Source organism: Schistocerca piceifrons, chromosome 6 (genome assembly GCF_021461385.2).
Source record: "Schistocerca piceifrons isolate TAMUIC-IGC-003096 chromosome 6, iqSchPice1.1, whole genome shotgun sequence".
NCBI lineage: Eukaryota > Metazoa > Arthropoda > Insecta > Orthoptera > Acrididae > Schistocerca > Schistocerca piceifrons.
In genome coordinates this window covers 560,635,843-560,649,345 of record NC_060143.1, presented here as the reverse complement: position 1 = coordinate 560,649,345, position 13,503 = coordinate 560,635,843, and positions in this window count along the sequence as shown.

Sequence of the window (13,503 nt, the reverse complement as noted above, 5' to 3'; positions counted from 1 at the left end):
CTGTTGCCACTCACCTTATAACAGGATTTCTCTTCGCCACTACGCAAAACTTAGATGAGGATTACACAAAAACCAACGCTTACTTCAGATGATCTGGTTGTGTGTGTGTGAAATCTTATGGGACTTGACTGCTAAGGTCATCAGCCCCTAAGCTTACACACTACTTAACCTAAATTATCCTAAGGACAAACACACATACTCATGCCCGAGGGAGGACTCGAACCTCCACCGTGACCAGCCGTACAGTCCATGACTGCAGTTCCTTAGCCCGCTCGGCTAATCCCGCGCGGCAGATGATCTGGTTCTCAACACACAGTGCCCATAGCTTACAATGTAGCCCCAATAAGTAGTTCGTAACGCTGAGATCACAAAATGTCGGTTAGTACAAGAGCCACGAATCACGTTGTATAAATTAGGAACCAGTGCAATATATGCAAATTCCCGCTACTCTGTCTAAATGTGGGCCACCACTTTCGGTTCGACTTCTGTGGCAGGGTAAGAACGGTCACTTCTTCTAAATCAGTGCAATAAATCAATTCATTTACTTTCAAAGTAATCCAAAATGCGACCATTTGATTGGAAAAAGACACCACAAACAGTTACTGCGATATTAGAAACGTGTTCATAGTATACTCTTCCGTTCTAGATTTCCGAAATAAATTCTGGTCTAATAGGAACTCACGAACCAATAAATGGGGTCACTGGATGTAGATTAATAACTGGATGTTTTTACCCACCACCAGATCAACATACATTGATCGAAAAGCAAAAGAGAGCATAAACTCGACAGAAATACCCCGAATATTCGCTGGTGACTTTATTGTGTTTATTTCAGCAGACCCTGCGCGACTGCTCTCGGTGTTAGACAGAATCTCGCGATTCTGTTGCTATGACCCCTGTCAGGTGGTATCGATATGTAATACCACAAATATAGCACCATACTCATCATGCAAAAGACATTTTCATGATTGATCATCTAATTTCACCTTAATGACACAATTCTTTTCTAGATTAAGTCGTTCAGTTCCCTTTTCACCAGATAATAACTATTACTGACCACATCTTCATCACTTCCACTTCCTTCCTCTTTTGATGTGTCATAATCACTGACAATTACATCATCAGCATCATCTCCGCAATTAGAATCAATTGGATGATTATCAAGTACGTCATCAGTCAGTGCTTGAACTTGACCCCTTCAGGCCCCTAATGTTGCAACTACAATACTATCAAATATCGTATCTTGGGCAAAACATATACAAAAATGCAATGAAATAGCTACCTTGACGTTTTCGTGCTGAGAGATGAGACTGGGGTGTTGGATTTCACCAACACCAGCACCTCACAAAGTCCTAGGCATCTCTAATACTGATATCTCATAGTAGCTACCTGAACTACTGTCGCGGCTAGCCAGGGATCTAGACGGTCAGTGACAAAGGACACTGGAGAAGGGCCGTCCAGTTAGCTAATGTGGAGGCGACTAACTGAAAGCTTGAGACAGTTATGGAAATCTGTTGGCAAATAATTGAGCAAAGGCACGACTTGAAGAAGTACAATCTTTAACTGCTCGTCTGAGCGAGAACCGGGTAATGAATGAAAGAAAACTACTCCTGACAGGAAAAATCCTGTGGAGGGAGGTACAGGGTTAAGTATGAGCGTGAGCAGAGACAGAGTCCAGGCGCTGGGCCTGATCTACACAGGCGCCTCTCCTGGACTGCTGTCTGTACTGAACCCTCCAGTAGGCAACACCGCTTCCAGCTTTACACTGTGCGGCCGGCCACGCCTCCGCTTCCACGTTGACAGGGCCTCGTGTATGCCAATGCACTGCTGCACCGGGCAGCTCTCCACATGAGCTCACGTAAAACCTCGTGAATCTACATGACATTTCCGATCAACGCCCAAACCAACACCCTTCCTGTGGCGTCTTCTTTGTACCTTGAGTACTTTCTAGAAAACTCGTCTTGGCCACTGTTCTGTTGCCTTTCACGCATTGCATTTTTTAAATATGCGACACCATAAAGTAGTGTGACTTGCTATCTAGCATTTGATTATAGAAATTCATCATATGTGGTATAATGCACCCGTACATATCGCTGATAGGTTGAATGGCCTGGTAGACAACTGGAACATGCACCTCCTGTTCGACCACGAGGATGCAGAAAACTTCAAATCTCAAGCCTTAGGGCACAGCGTTGACACCTGACGCAACCCTCATCACAGGCTCACCTGTCCAGGCTATATGAAATGTCTTCAAAGCCTTCCCCAATGTCGGCAATCTCACGTAACTGTATATATTGGACTACCAATTGAAATTGGAAAAAGAGCCGTAATTCTACATTGAAACCCGAGGAAAGCTGACTAATAAATATCAATCCTAATTCGAGAAGCCAGGAAATCCAGTACCTTCGACACCTGATAACTACAAAATATTCACAATTCTGGTACGCAGTGCAGCCCTAAATGCTGTTTCTTGTGGACTTAGGAAGGAATACACCTACTCCTGATTGCAAAATCACATGGAGAGAGGTACGTGGTTAGGTATGCTGGACGAAAGAGTGCAGAAACTTACGGACTTACGGAGCAACCTAAGAAGAGCAGGCACAATGAGACCGCGGGCAACCATTTAGTGCTATGAATGAGGATCGCAGGAGAATATTGAAGGAGGCAATGAAAAGTCGTGATTTTACGCTTCCGATTGGGAAAAACTGGGGCCGGCTGTGGAAATTAGGCGGCGCCACAGAGTCCGAGAAGCCATGCCTTGGCTGTAGTCCATCTGAGATTGCTACTGTCCTGAAGCAGACCTCCTAAATCGATCTACAGACAGCTGTAAAAAGAGATATCCACAATGTGGAATAAAATATTAAATAATCATCCGATCGGCACGGACATTGCGAATGAAGTGTCACATACACAGACCTTTAAACTGATCAAGAAGGGAAAAGCGGCCGAACCTGAGGAGATCCTAGCAGAATTGCTGAAAAAAGTGGGAATTTTAGGATGAAAGCGGTTGGCCAAACTGTTCACGGAAGAGCACACTCCCGTAGATCGGGAAAGAAGCAGAAGTCATCACTGCGCTGAAACCCGGAAGACTGGAGATAATTCAAAGAACTTCAGATTCATGTCCCTGCTATGTATCTCCTATAAAGTGTTAGAGAGAATATTAGTGGCTAAACTAACTAACTCTCACTCTGACGCCAAACTTCCTACACACCTAGCGGCTTTTCAAGGAGGTAGAAAATGCTTACAACGCACACTGAGAAAGGCAGCCATGACAATGTGAACACCAGTCTGGTTTTCATAAAGCTAACTTGTGTTTAATACACCATTAGGTTTAGGGGCAACTAAAAATGGTCCAGAAGTACCAGACGTACACTTTGGATAAAATCTTGTTAATAGAGTAGGAAATGAAACTTCCACTTCATAGTGCGAACAGCAAGAGCGTGGTTCTGAATAATGGCCTGTCTCAGGTTCTTCCCTAGGACCCACTATCTTCATTCTAAAAATTGCTGACACTCCAGACACCAGGCTATGTATTTTACGTACGCTGTCAACTTGGACATCACATGTCACGGTAAAATGTTTGATGTCTTCGACAAAATATTGACTCCAGACGTGGACGTAGTACTTCAAGTGGCATATATATTCAAACCCTAACAAAATTATCGGCACCATTACGCACTTTGACATTAGAGGTAGAATTAGAAAACTGTAGCACTTTAAGAATGTCCAATGGAACAGCCGAAATACTTGAGAGTGAATTTAGATCGCACTCTAGTACACACCTAGAAGATAAAGAACACAAACAAGAGAACCGTAATGCCATCCTGTCCAAAGTGTATGTAGTGACATGGGACTGTGGAGCGAGCACATTGGGGATTTCAGCACTAGCGCTTGTCTACGGCGTGCCTGAATATTGCTCGCCAGTCTGGATGAGAGGTGCTGACGTAGCTAAATGGGGGTCCAGATGAGGGAGACAACTTCGGTAAACTCTGGAACACTCTGGGCGGCCCTATGAGTCTGGCTCCTCGTCTTAGCAAACACAGAGTCCCCTGAAATTAGACGATATCAATTAGCCGAAAGAGCTCTCAGAAAAATGCTAGACAACCCAGAACTCTCTACACACCAAGACGTAGCAACAGGAAACAGACCTAAATGTAGGTAAAATTTATGAAAAATCGGCAACCAATTGCAAGGCTTCGACTCAGAGAGAGCTTGGAAAAAACTTGATTTGGTAACTGTATATAAGAAATTTGGCGAACGACTCCAACAAAAGGATCGAAGGATTCAACGTCGCCAGGAAATTGCGGACAGCTTTTATTAGTTTCAGAACGCGTGTTGGTAGATTCAAACAGCTGAAGAACATATGCGGTCTATCGGACTGATCTGAATGTGAGTGCTGTAGATTCACCGATGGATCATTTACTTTTGTGTGAAGTGCATAGCTTTGAGGACACACAGACTCGTTGTCTGAGCTATAGGCTGGCCACATATTGTTTTTAATATGGTAAATAGTTATTGGTACATTTGCAAGGAATATTGGACTGAGTACAGAGGTATAAGATTATTGTAGTTAATACCTTGTGCTAAGTGTTTATTGTGATTATTGCCTTTATAAACTGCAAACGAGTAAATAAACAAGAGGACGAGAACTTGAGCTTTAAATTGAACGTGACTCATCTGAACAAGGTGTGTTCTTTCGCATATTGGTGCTTTGAGACCTTACAGACATGAGGCAGTCATGACGCACATCAATTCGGCACAAACACATTATTGAAATATATAAGAAAATTAATAATTAACTGTAATTAATAAAAGAGAAATTATTCATGGTGTGATCCTGTAGTATAGTAATGTGGCTCACAACCAATAGATTAGTATGAAGCGTACGTTTTGTTAAATCACGCATATGTATTCAGTGTGGTGGCCTGACAAAGGTAGCTACTGAACACAATAAATATACAAAGGCGTTTGACACTGTACTACGTCGTTGACTAATAAACAAGAAAACTTCGCAAATATGTGAGTCCCTCGATGACTGTTTGACAGTGCCCAGTACATTCCATTGGACGGGCTGTGTACAGCAACGAGATGAATACCGGGTGTGTCCAATGGGTGAGGACCTCTATTTGAGAAGGACGAACCATTTTGCTGTCTCCTTCGAATATTTTAGGTAGGGTACTGTGGTGCGGCGATCTGTTTGTGTAGCAGGACTGCAGACCTGGGCCAGCAACACAAACAAAAAGATATATTCCATGACTATTTTTTGGGCTAATTATTAGCAAAACATTTATGTCTACGCCTTGCAACTGAGTGTCACTGAAATAATGAAAATAAAAACATGCAGATTGATGGCAGCAAGAAAAGATTTTCTGAAGAACATGAGTTACTAACATCGAATATAAATTTTAGGGTCATGGATACATTTTTTGAAAGTACTTGTCTCGAGTGTCACAGAAGAGGACTGTGGATTCTAAACAGTACAGGCAAGAGCGTAGAAGATATTGATATGTTGTGTCAGAAAATAATGCTGAAGATTAGATAGACAGATAGAGTCTGCACTTGGAAAAACGTTCTGTGGCGTCACTTAGGACACACGATGAAGCTGCAAGGAACATTCAGTTTGACAACGGAGGGAAGCGCAAAAATTTGCGAAAGCTTGACTACAGTAGGCATTCTCAAGTGATCGTTTTTTGCAATAGCTATGCTCAATTGTAGTGATTGCACCGCATATAGTAGCATGTAGAGCTGCACAAAACAATCTTCAGACTGTCACAAAACTATGTAACATATCACTAAAACTGCGGCATCACATCGGAACAGAAGTAATCCTATATTGGGTCCCAATAGGGCAAGGTAAGCTACTTGTGCAAGGAGGCAGTTTACAGATCACATTTTACACTGGCATAAGTAAGTATTGCTTAAAAATTTCGTTCTGTCTCATTTTTCTCTGGGAATTCGTAAGGAATGCATGCTAACGCAGAATTAAGATTCTACAGTGGGTTTTGTCGCTCTCTCTAACGTAGACCACTATAATACGAACAATATCGACAGTTACCATCTTTGCCTACAGAGAGCAGCTCAGTTACAGTAACAATGGACAATTCGGGCAGCGCCGGATCCAGAGGCATTGAAAACTAACGGCGGACTATTTGAAAGAATCGCCTGGAGAAAATATACGAATGAGCATCCGTAAGTGACAGTGTGTCGTAGAACGATGTGAAAAAAACTCTTCATAGAAAGTTTTGCTTTCATTTACGCGATAGACTCTCAAACCAACATAAGATAATTCCTGTCAAGTTAGTCACGGATATTATTATTATTTGAAAAAAGGTATCGTGGTTTAATTAGTTAATTACGAGGTTATCATTACAGCAATATTTAAATGAATAATAAAACAAGCTTTAAAAATTCAAATTTACCATTTCAAGCTCATTGCACTAATACACAAATAAAAACGTATTTCCTCAGCCACTTATATTAAGTACATGTGGCGTCTTAGCGAGTGACTGTAGTTCTTTACAGTGTCAGTACAACCAAGTACAGTGTTTTCTAACAGAATAATATCTAGCTTCCAGAGATAGGTTGCTGGAAGTAGCTCCAGGTGCTATGGACACCCTTGTACCCTGTCGACAACGGTAAGCCACCTAATTAGTGAACTGAAATTTTAATTATTTATCACGCAAGGTGCGATATAACGTTAGATGAAAAGAAATCGTCTCCATTGTTGATTTATGAGTTATCGTGACTATTTATACTGGGTGTTAACTAATATATGAGAAACAGCTAAGGAATGAACAGAAGACCTAAAAAGAAACGGAACAGTTGATATATATCTATGGTCAATTTTTCTTTTATTTTCGTTGTTGAAGTTGCTTTTTAGTTGTTACATATTTGCTGGGTTTCTGCTTTTCCTTTCAAATTTCCAGCTTGGTTCTAAACATGTTTCTCCTAATTAAATGTTGTCTTCCGATGGCTGAATGAAATTCTCAGAACGTCTATCATTAGCTCTAATATGAGCTTCTAAACACAACATTATGCATTGTTGTTAATCGTTCCCATATTCCAGGTGTCTGATGTATCTGCTGAAATCCTCCTTGAACAGTTTGTAGAGGAATTTCTTAATTCACTATGTCTTGAATACAGTATGTCCTTCAGACGCCCCCAAAACTAAACATCAAATGGATTGAGGAGGTCGAGCAGACCAAGATTATGCGACTGAAGTCATATCTGGGGAACACTGGTTTAAAAGTGTTCTTGCTTGCAGACCAAAATCAACTGGTGGCTCATGAACCACATTTTCTGACGCAAGTGTAGTAAAACGTCTTGAAGCCAATCATTTACATGTCCGATTAAAAATTCACTGTTTGATCCTCCGGTCAGTGTTCCATGGAAAATGGCAGATCTAGTTAATCTTTCTTCAATTATGCCACCTTACACGTTAGTGCTGAACTGCTATTGATGTACTACTTTAAAAATTGGAAAATAGAACGACAGAAACGAAACAAACACACTGGGTGGTCAGAACAATCTGAAAAGCTTATAAGGGTGTTGCGGGGTAGGTTCTGCTGAGAGATGATTGTTAAGCCATTTCTGAGTTATTTAGCATTGAAATTAGTCGAGCAGGTCTTTGCGCGAGAAAATTCGAAGAGCCTAGCAGAGACAGTGTCACCAAACATGTTCTTCGTTAGGTTTCCTGAAACGGAACGAACTTATCTTTTGCTCACCTACCTCAACTTCATACCTTCCGAAAAGGGCACATTTTAACTAGTAACGAACATCTGAATAAGTGGTAACTCACCGACCCACAGGTGTCTGTAGATTACCGCATTTTAGCGAGTGAAAGTGCCTGAATTTGCGCACGTGAGGACCTGATTTGCTACTTCAATGCTAAATAGCTCGGAAACCGAGCAACGTATAGAAGTTATTTTCTGAACAATTATTTCTCAGCACAACCTTAGAAGCACTCTTAGAAACTTTTCAGGCCGTTTATGACCATCTTGTATAACTATACAAAAAGATCTGTAACTATGAAAGTAATAAAATTTGACCATGTGTATATATGAATTTTTCTGCTTTTTTAAGTCTTTTAACTATCCCCAGAGGTTACACACATATTATTTAACACCCTGTATGTTTCGGCAAACAGAACGAAACGAACCGAAAGCTGTAAAATGTAAATCGCTGAAGGGCTCGTATTGCCATTGTCTGCGTAAGAAAATGTGGTCCGTATTAGAGCGCTGAAGACCCAAACTCACCGCTAGAGAGTAATGGGAGCCTCCACGTGTCGTCAGAGCTAGCACGTTCGCACGTCGACCACCCATTCCACGGAGTAGTTTAGAAAACAGAGAAATCGACGTTTCAAAAGAAGAGAGAATGTGTACAGTGGGTTTCCTGATGGAGGAAGGCGTACGGGAATCGAACATTTATGGAAGATCGTCACAAATTTACGGAGAGCATGCATGTCTGTGACAGTTCCTTCATTCATTCCGATGTCTGGAGCAATAGCTGCCACCAAACCCGTTGGTCTTCAGTAATGAGGGCTTCCATATGATGGCTAATGGTGACGGTAAGCAGTGCTGCCTGCCAGATTATGCTACTCTTGAGCCATGTCTTCACTCTTGCAAAGAACATGTAGCGCTCTTCACCTAAATCTACATGGCAACTCCTCAAATCACACTTAAGAACCTGACAGAGGGTTCATCGAACCACCTTCACATTAACTCTCTGTTATTCCACTCTCGAACTGCGCGCGACAACAACGAACATCTGTACCTTTCCGTACGAGCTCTCGTTTTCCTTATTTTATGACTATAGTCGTTTGTCCCTACGTAGGTCGGAGCCAACAAAATGTTTTCGCATTTGGAGGAGAAAGTTTGGGATTGAAATTTCCTGAGAGGATTCCGCAGCAACGAAAAAACGCCTTTGTTTTGATTATGTCCATCCCAAATCCTGTATCGTGTCAGTGACACACTCTCCCATACTTCCCGATAATACAAAATGTGCTGCCGTTCTTTGAATTTTCTGGATGAACTCCGTTAGTCCCATCTGGTAAGGATCCAACACTGCGCAGCAGTATTCTAAAAGAGGATGGACAAGCGTATTGGAGACGGTCTCTTCAGTATATCTGGTGCATATTCTAAGTGTTCTGCCAATAAAACATAGTCTTTGGTTCGCCTTCCCCGTAACATTTTCTGTGTGTTCTTTCTAACTTACGTTGTTCGTAATTGTAATTCCTAGGTATTTAGTTGAAGCTACGGCCTTTAGATTTGACTGATTTAGAGTTTAACAGACTTTTAACGGATTCTTTATGACACTTATGTGGATGACCTTACAGTTTTCATTCTTTAGGGTCAATTGCCCATACTCGCATCCTACAGATATCTTTTCTAAATCGTTTTGCAATTTATTTTGACGTTCTCATGACATTACTAGACGATAAACGACATCATCACTTTCTATCAGTTATTACGAACTGCGACCTCTATGAGAGGAGGTAACGAATCCTGCCACATAACATCATAAATTTGTGCAATTCTGTAATGAAGTTCTATTTCTCACACTAGTTTTGCTGCCTGAATCGCACTACACTCCCTTCTCTCTTCTTCTGAAGCTTCTCTTTCTGCGTTTTTAGCACGACTGAGTGCAGTGGTCTGTGGACGCGTGCAAATCACTCCGACGTCATATGAGTGTGCGGCCGTGTCCCCCTAGCGGCGAGTTTTGGGGCCTGCTATCCTGAGTGAAAGAGAAGTGCTCCAGGAATCGACCTCTGAGTAGGTAACACCACAAACACTTTTGCGAGCGAAGAGAAAGGCAGCCAAGAGTTGCATTCAGATGACAAGATGGTAACTCGGACTTGTGGAAGTCTAACGAGCGACTAATGATAGTCTTGGTGAGGCTACCTGACATCCAAGAAAACAAATGCAAGATGTCAATTTACGCCAAAGCCGCAACCGTCGGTCTGGCAGCATATTGGTGTGCATTCGTCTTCATGGGCGACAATTTGCGCCCCCATCGTGCACATCTTGTGAATGACTTCCTTCAAGATAACATCGCTCGACTGGAGTGGCCAGCATGCTCTCCAGACATGAACCCTATCGAACATGCCTGGGATACATTGAAAAGGACTGTTCATGGATCTACGCGGAATCGCCGTTGAGGAGTGGGATATCTGTACCAACAAAGCTTTGATGAACTTGTGGATAGTATGCCACGACGAATACAGGCATGCATCCATGCAAGAGGACGTGCTACTGGGTATTAGAGGTACCGGTGTGTACAGCAGTCTGGACCACCACCTCTGAAGGTCTCGCTGTATGGTGGTACAACAAGCAATGTTTGGTTTTCATGAGCAATAAAAAGGGCGGAAAAGATGTTTATGTTGATCTCTATTCCAGTTCTCTGTACAGGTTCCGGAACTCTCTGTACCGATGTGATGCAAAACTTTTTTTGATGTGTGTATTACAATAACGCAAAAAGGAACGAGCTTACCTCCGCAGAACTGGAATTAAACATATTCTCACGCCCATTAGCTGTTTACGCAACACTTAAACAAGTTGATCTATAACACAATTTGCTCATGTATTAGACATACAAGATTCAAGTCCACTCCCCTGCAAATAACAAAATAAAGAGGCAGCTGCTAAAGTAACCATAGATACTAGTAGAGTGGCCTTGCTGTGCAGAAGCTATTGGGCTGGTGTGGCTCCAATATAAACCACGGGACTGTTGGCAAAACGTGGCGGGATTTCAAATCAGCGGTGTGCCATCCTATATTGGTATCGTATTTTCTCCACATGTCTCAATTGACTGCCAAACGCTTCCAACAAAAATTACTTTTTTATCTGCGAAAAATTATGTCAGAACTATATTTGACCTGGATTTGTTCACAGTACTATTTATAAAATCTAACAAATACGTCAAACGCCACTCTGGTGGGCAGTGGGACGAAATTACTATAAACTACCAATTAAAGTTAAATGTCGTTAAAATTCTTTTAAACAGTAAGAGTGGGCTTGTGTCAAAACTTTACACATTGGATTCGCCGCGTTTTGAGCTCTAGTCACTTATAAAAGAAAATGGGATATGGGAATTATGTCAACTATAGGTGCCAAAATTTTCGACTTTAGGAGCCGGTCCGTTTTAGAGTATCAATTTTAGGTGCACTTCAAAGGTTCAGATCCCACTATTTTTACAAAAGTTTAAACTATCAGTTAAAAAAAATTATATTTTAGATGAAAGGTGAGACTTTGAAGTTTTTCCGTTTCAGGGTCTGTATCCAAAGCTGCCTTCGGTTTTTTTCATCCTTAGGAAACCTGTGAGTAGGAACGAGAAACAGTTATACTTACTTCTGTAACCGAATTATCACAGATACTTTCCAAAATGTAATATGAGTCTGACTTTACAGGCATCACTTTCAACACTTTAATTTACGTGATACTCTATTTCAAGTGTAAAAAAAAAAAAAAAAAACATATAAAAGCAGCAGATTTCTATAAACGCATCTGCACTATCATAGAAACACTTACACGTGAAATGTAATGCCATTTCCTCCGACAAAACGCTGAGTACAGCCATAAGCGCAGCACGAAACAACCATGTTTTGCCAACATTCACGTGACTTCAGCTCAGGGATGTTGGAGCAACGAAAAAGTCGTCAGGGCCAGTCTATATTATATTTATGGTCGAAGGAACCGATACACAGAGGGAAGTGTGGTGCCACAGACACATACAACTACGGAAGGCAGGGAAGAATCGAGAATCGATACGGACCCGTCGCCACGACTCATGTCCTATATGTTGTTGTTGTTGTGGTCTTCAGTCCTGAGACTGGTTTGATGCAGCTCTCCATGCTACTCTATCCTGTGCAAGCTTCTTCATCTCCCAGTACCTACTGCAACCTACATCCTTCTGAATCTGCTTAGTGTATTCATCTCTTGGTCTCCCTCTACGATTTTTACCCTTCACGGTGCCCTCCAATGCTAAATTTGTGATCCCTTGATGCCTCAAAACATGTCCTACCAAACGATCCCTTCTTCTAGTCAAGTTGTGCCACAAACTTCTCTTCTCCCCAATCCTATTCAGTACCTCCTCATTAGTTACGTGATCTACCCACCTTATCTTCAGCATTCTTCTGTAGCACCACATTTAGAAAGCTTCTATTCTCTTCTGGTCCAAACTATTTATCGTCCATGTTTCACTTCCATTCATGGCTACACTCCATACAAATGCTTTCAGAAACGACTTCCTGACACTTAAATCTATACTCGATGTTAACAAATTTCTCTTCTTGAGAAACGCTTTCCTTGCCATTGTCAGACTACATTTTATATCCTCTCTACTCCGACCATCATCAGTTATTTTACTCCCTAAATAGCAAAACTCCTTTACTACTTTAAGTGTCTCATTTCCTAATCGAATTCCCTCAGCATCACCCGACTTAATTTGACTACATTCCATTATCCTCGTTTTTCCTTTGTTGATGTTCATCTTATATCCTCCTTTCAAGACGCTGTCCATTCCGTTCAACTGCTCTTCCAAGTCCTTTGCTGTCTCTGACAGAATGACAATGTCATCGGGGAACCTAAAAGTTTTTACTTCTTGTCCATGAATTTTAATACCTACTCCGAATTTTTGTTTTGTTTCCTTTACTGCTTGCTCAATATACAGATTGAAAAACATCGGGGAGAGGCTACAACCCCGTCTCACTCCTTTCCCAACCACTGCTTCCCTTTCATGCCCCTCGACTCTTATAACTGCCATCTGGTTTCTGTACAAATTTTAAATAGCCTTTCGCTCCCTGTATTTTACCCCTGCCACCTTCAGAATTTGAAAGAGAGTATTCCAGTTAACATTGTCAAAAGCTTTCTCTAAGTCTACAAATGCTAGAAACGTATGTTTGCCTTTTCTTAATCTTTCTTCTAAGATAAGTCATAAGGTCAGTATTGCCTCACGTGTTCCAACATTTCTACGGAATCCAAACTGATCTTCCCCGAGGTCGGCTTCTACCAGTTATATGCAGTTTTAAATGTGCAGGCATACGGAACTATGCTAGCTCGCGAAACAAATCACTACTAGCACCGTGGTAAAGCAAAGTGGTGTAGACACGCAGAAACACGCAGTTTCCCTTTATAGTTTTATTTTGCATTTGTTTTATTTTATTTTTTCGCTGCAGCGTTAATGTTCTCAGTTTTAACTGTAATGTAAGCGGAACCCCTTTTTGAAAACACAAACGAGTTTACCGTGCAATTTACACTGTAGTGGGAGTTTCAGCTTAGAACACTTCACGTTCCGGAACGCACACTAGAATTTGCAGCAAGTAACAATTTAATGTAGTCGTTACGCTATTCTGGTGCCTGGTGTTCTTCACGTAACTGTGTCAGGAGGAACAATCGTTAATAGGACTCTCTGCGATTATCTTCACAGTGGAGTTTTTGTGAGTCTATTAATAACAGCCGAGCGGTTATAGAGCAACCCAACAATCACAGCGAATGTGTTTAGGATATT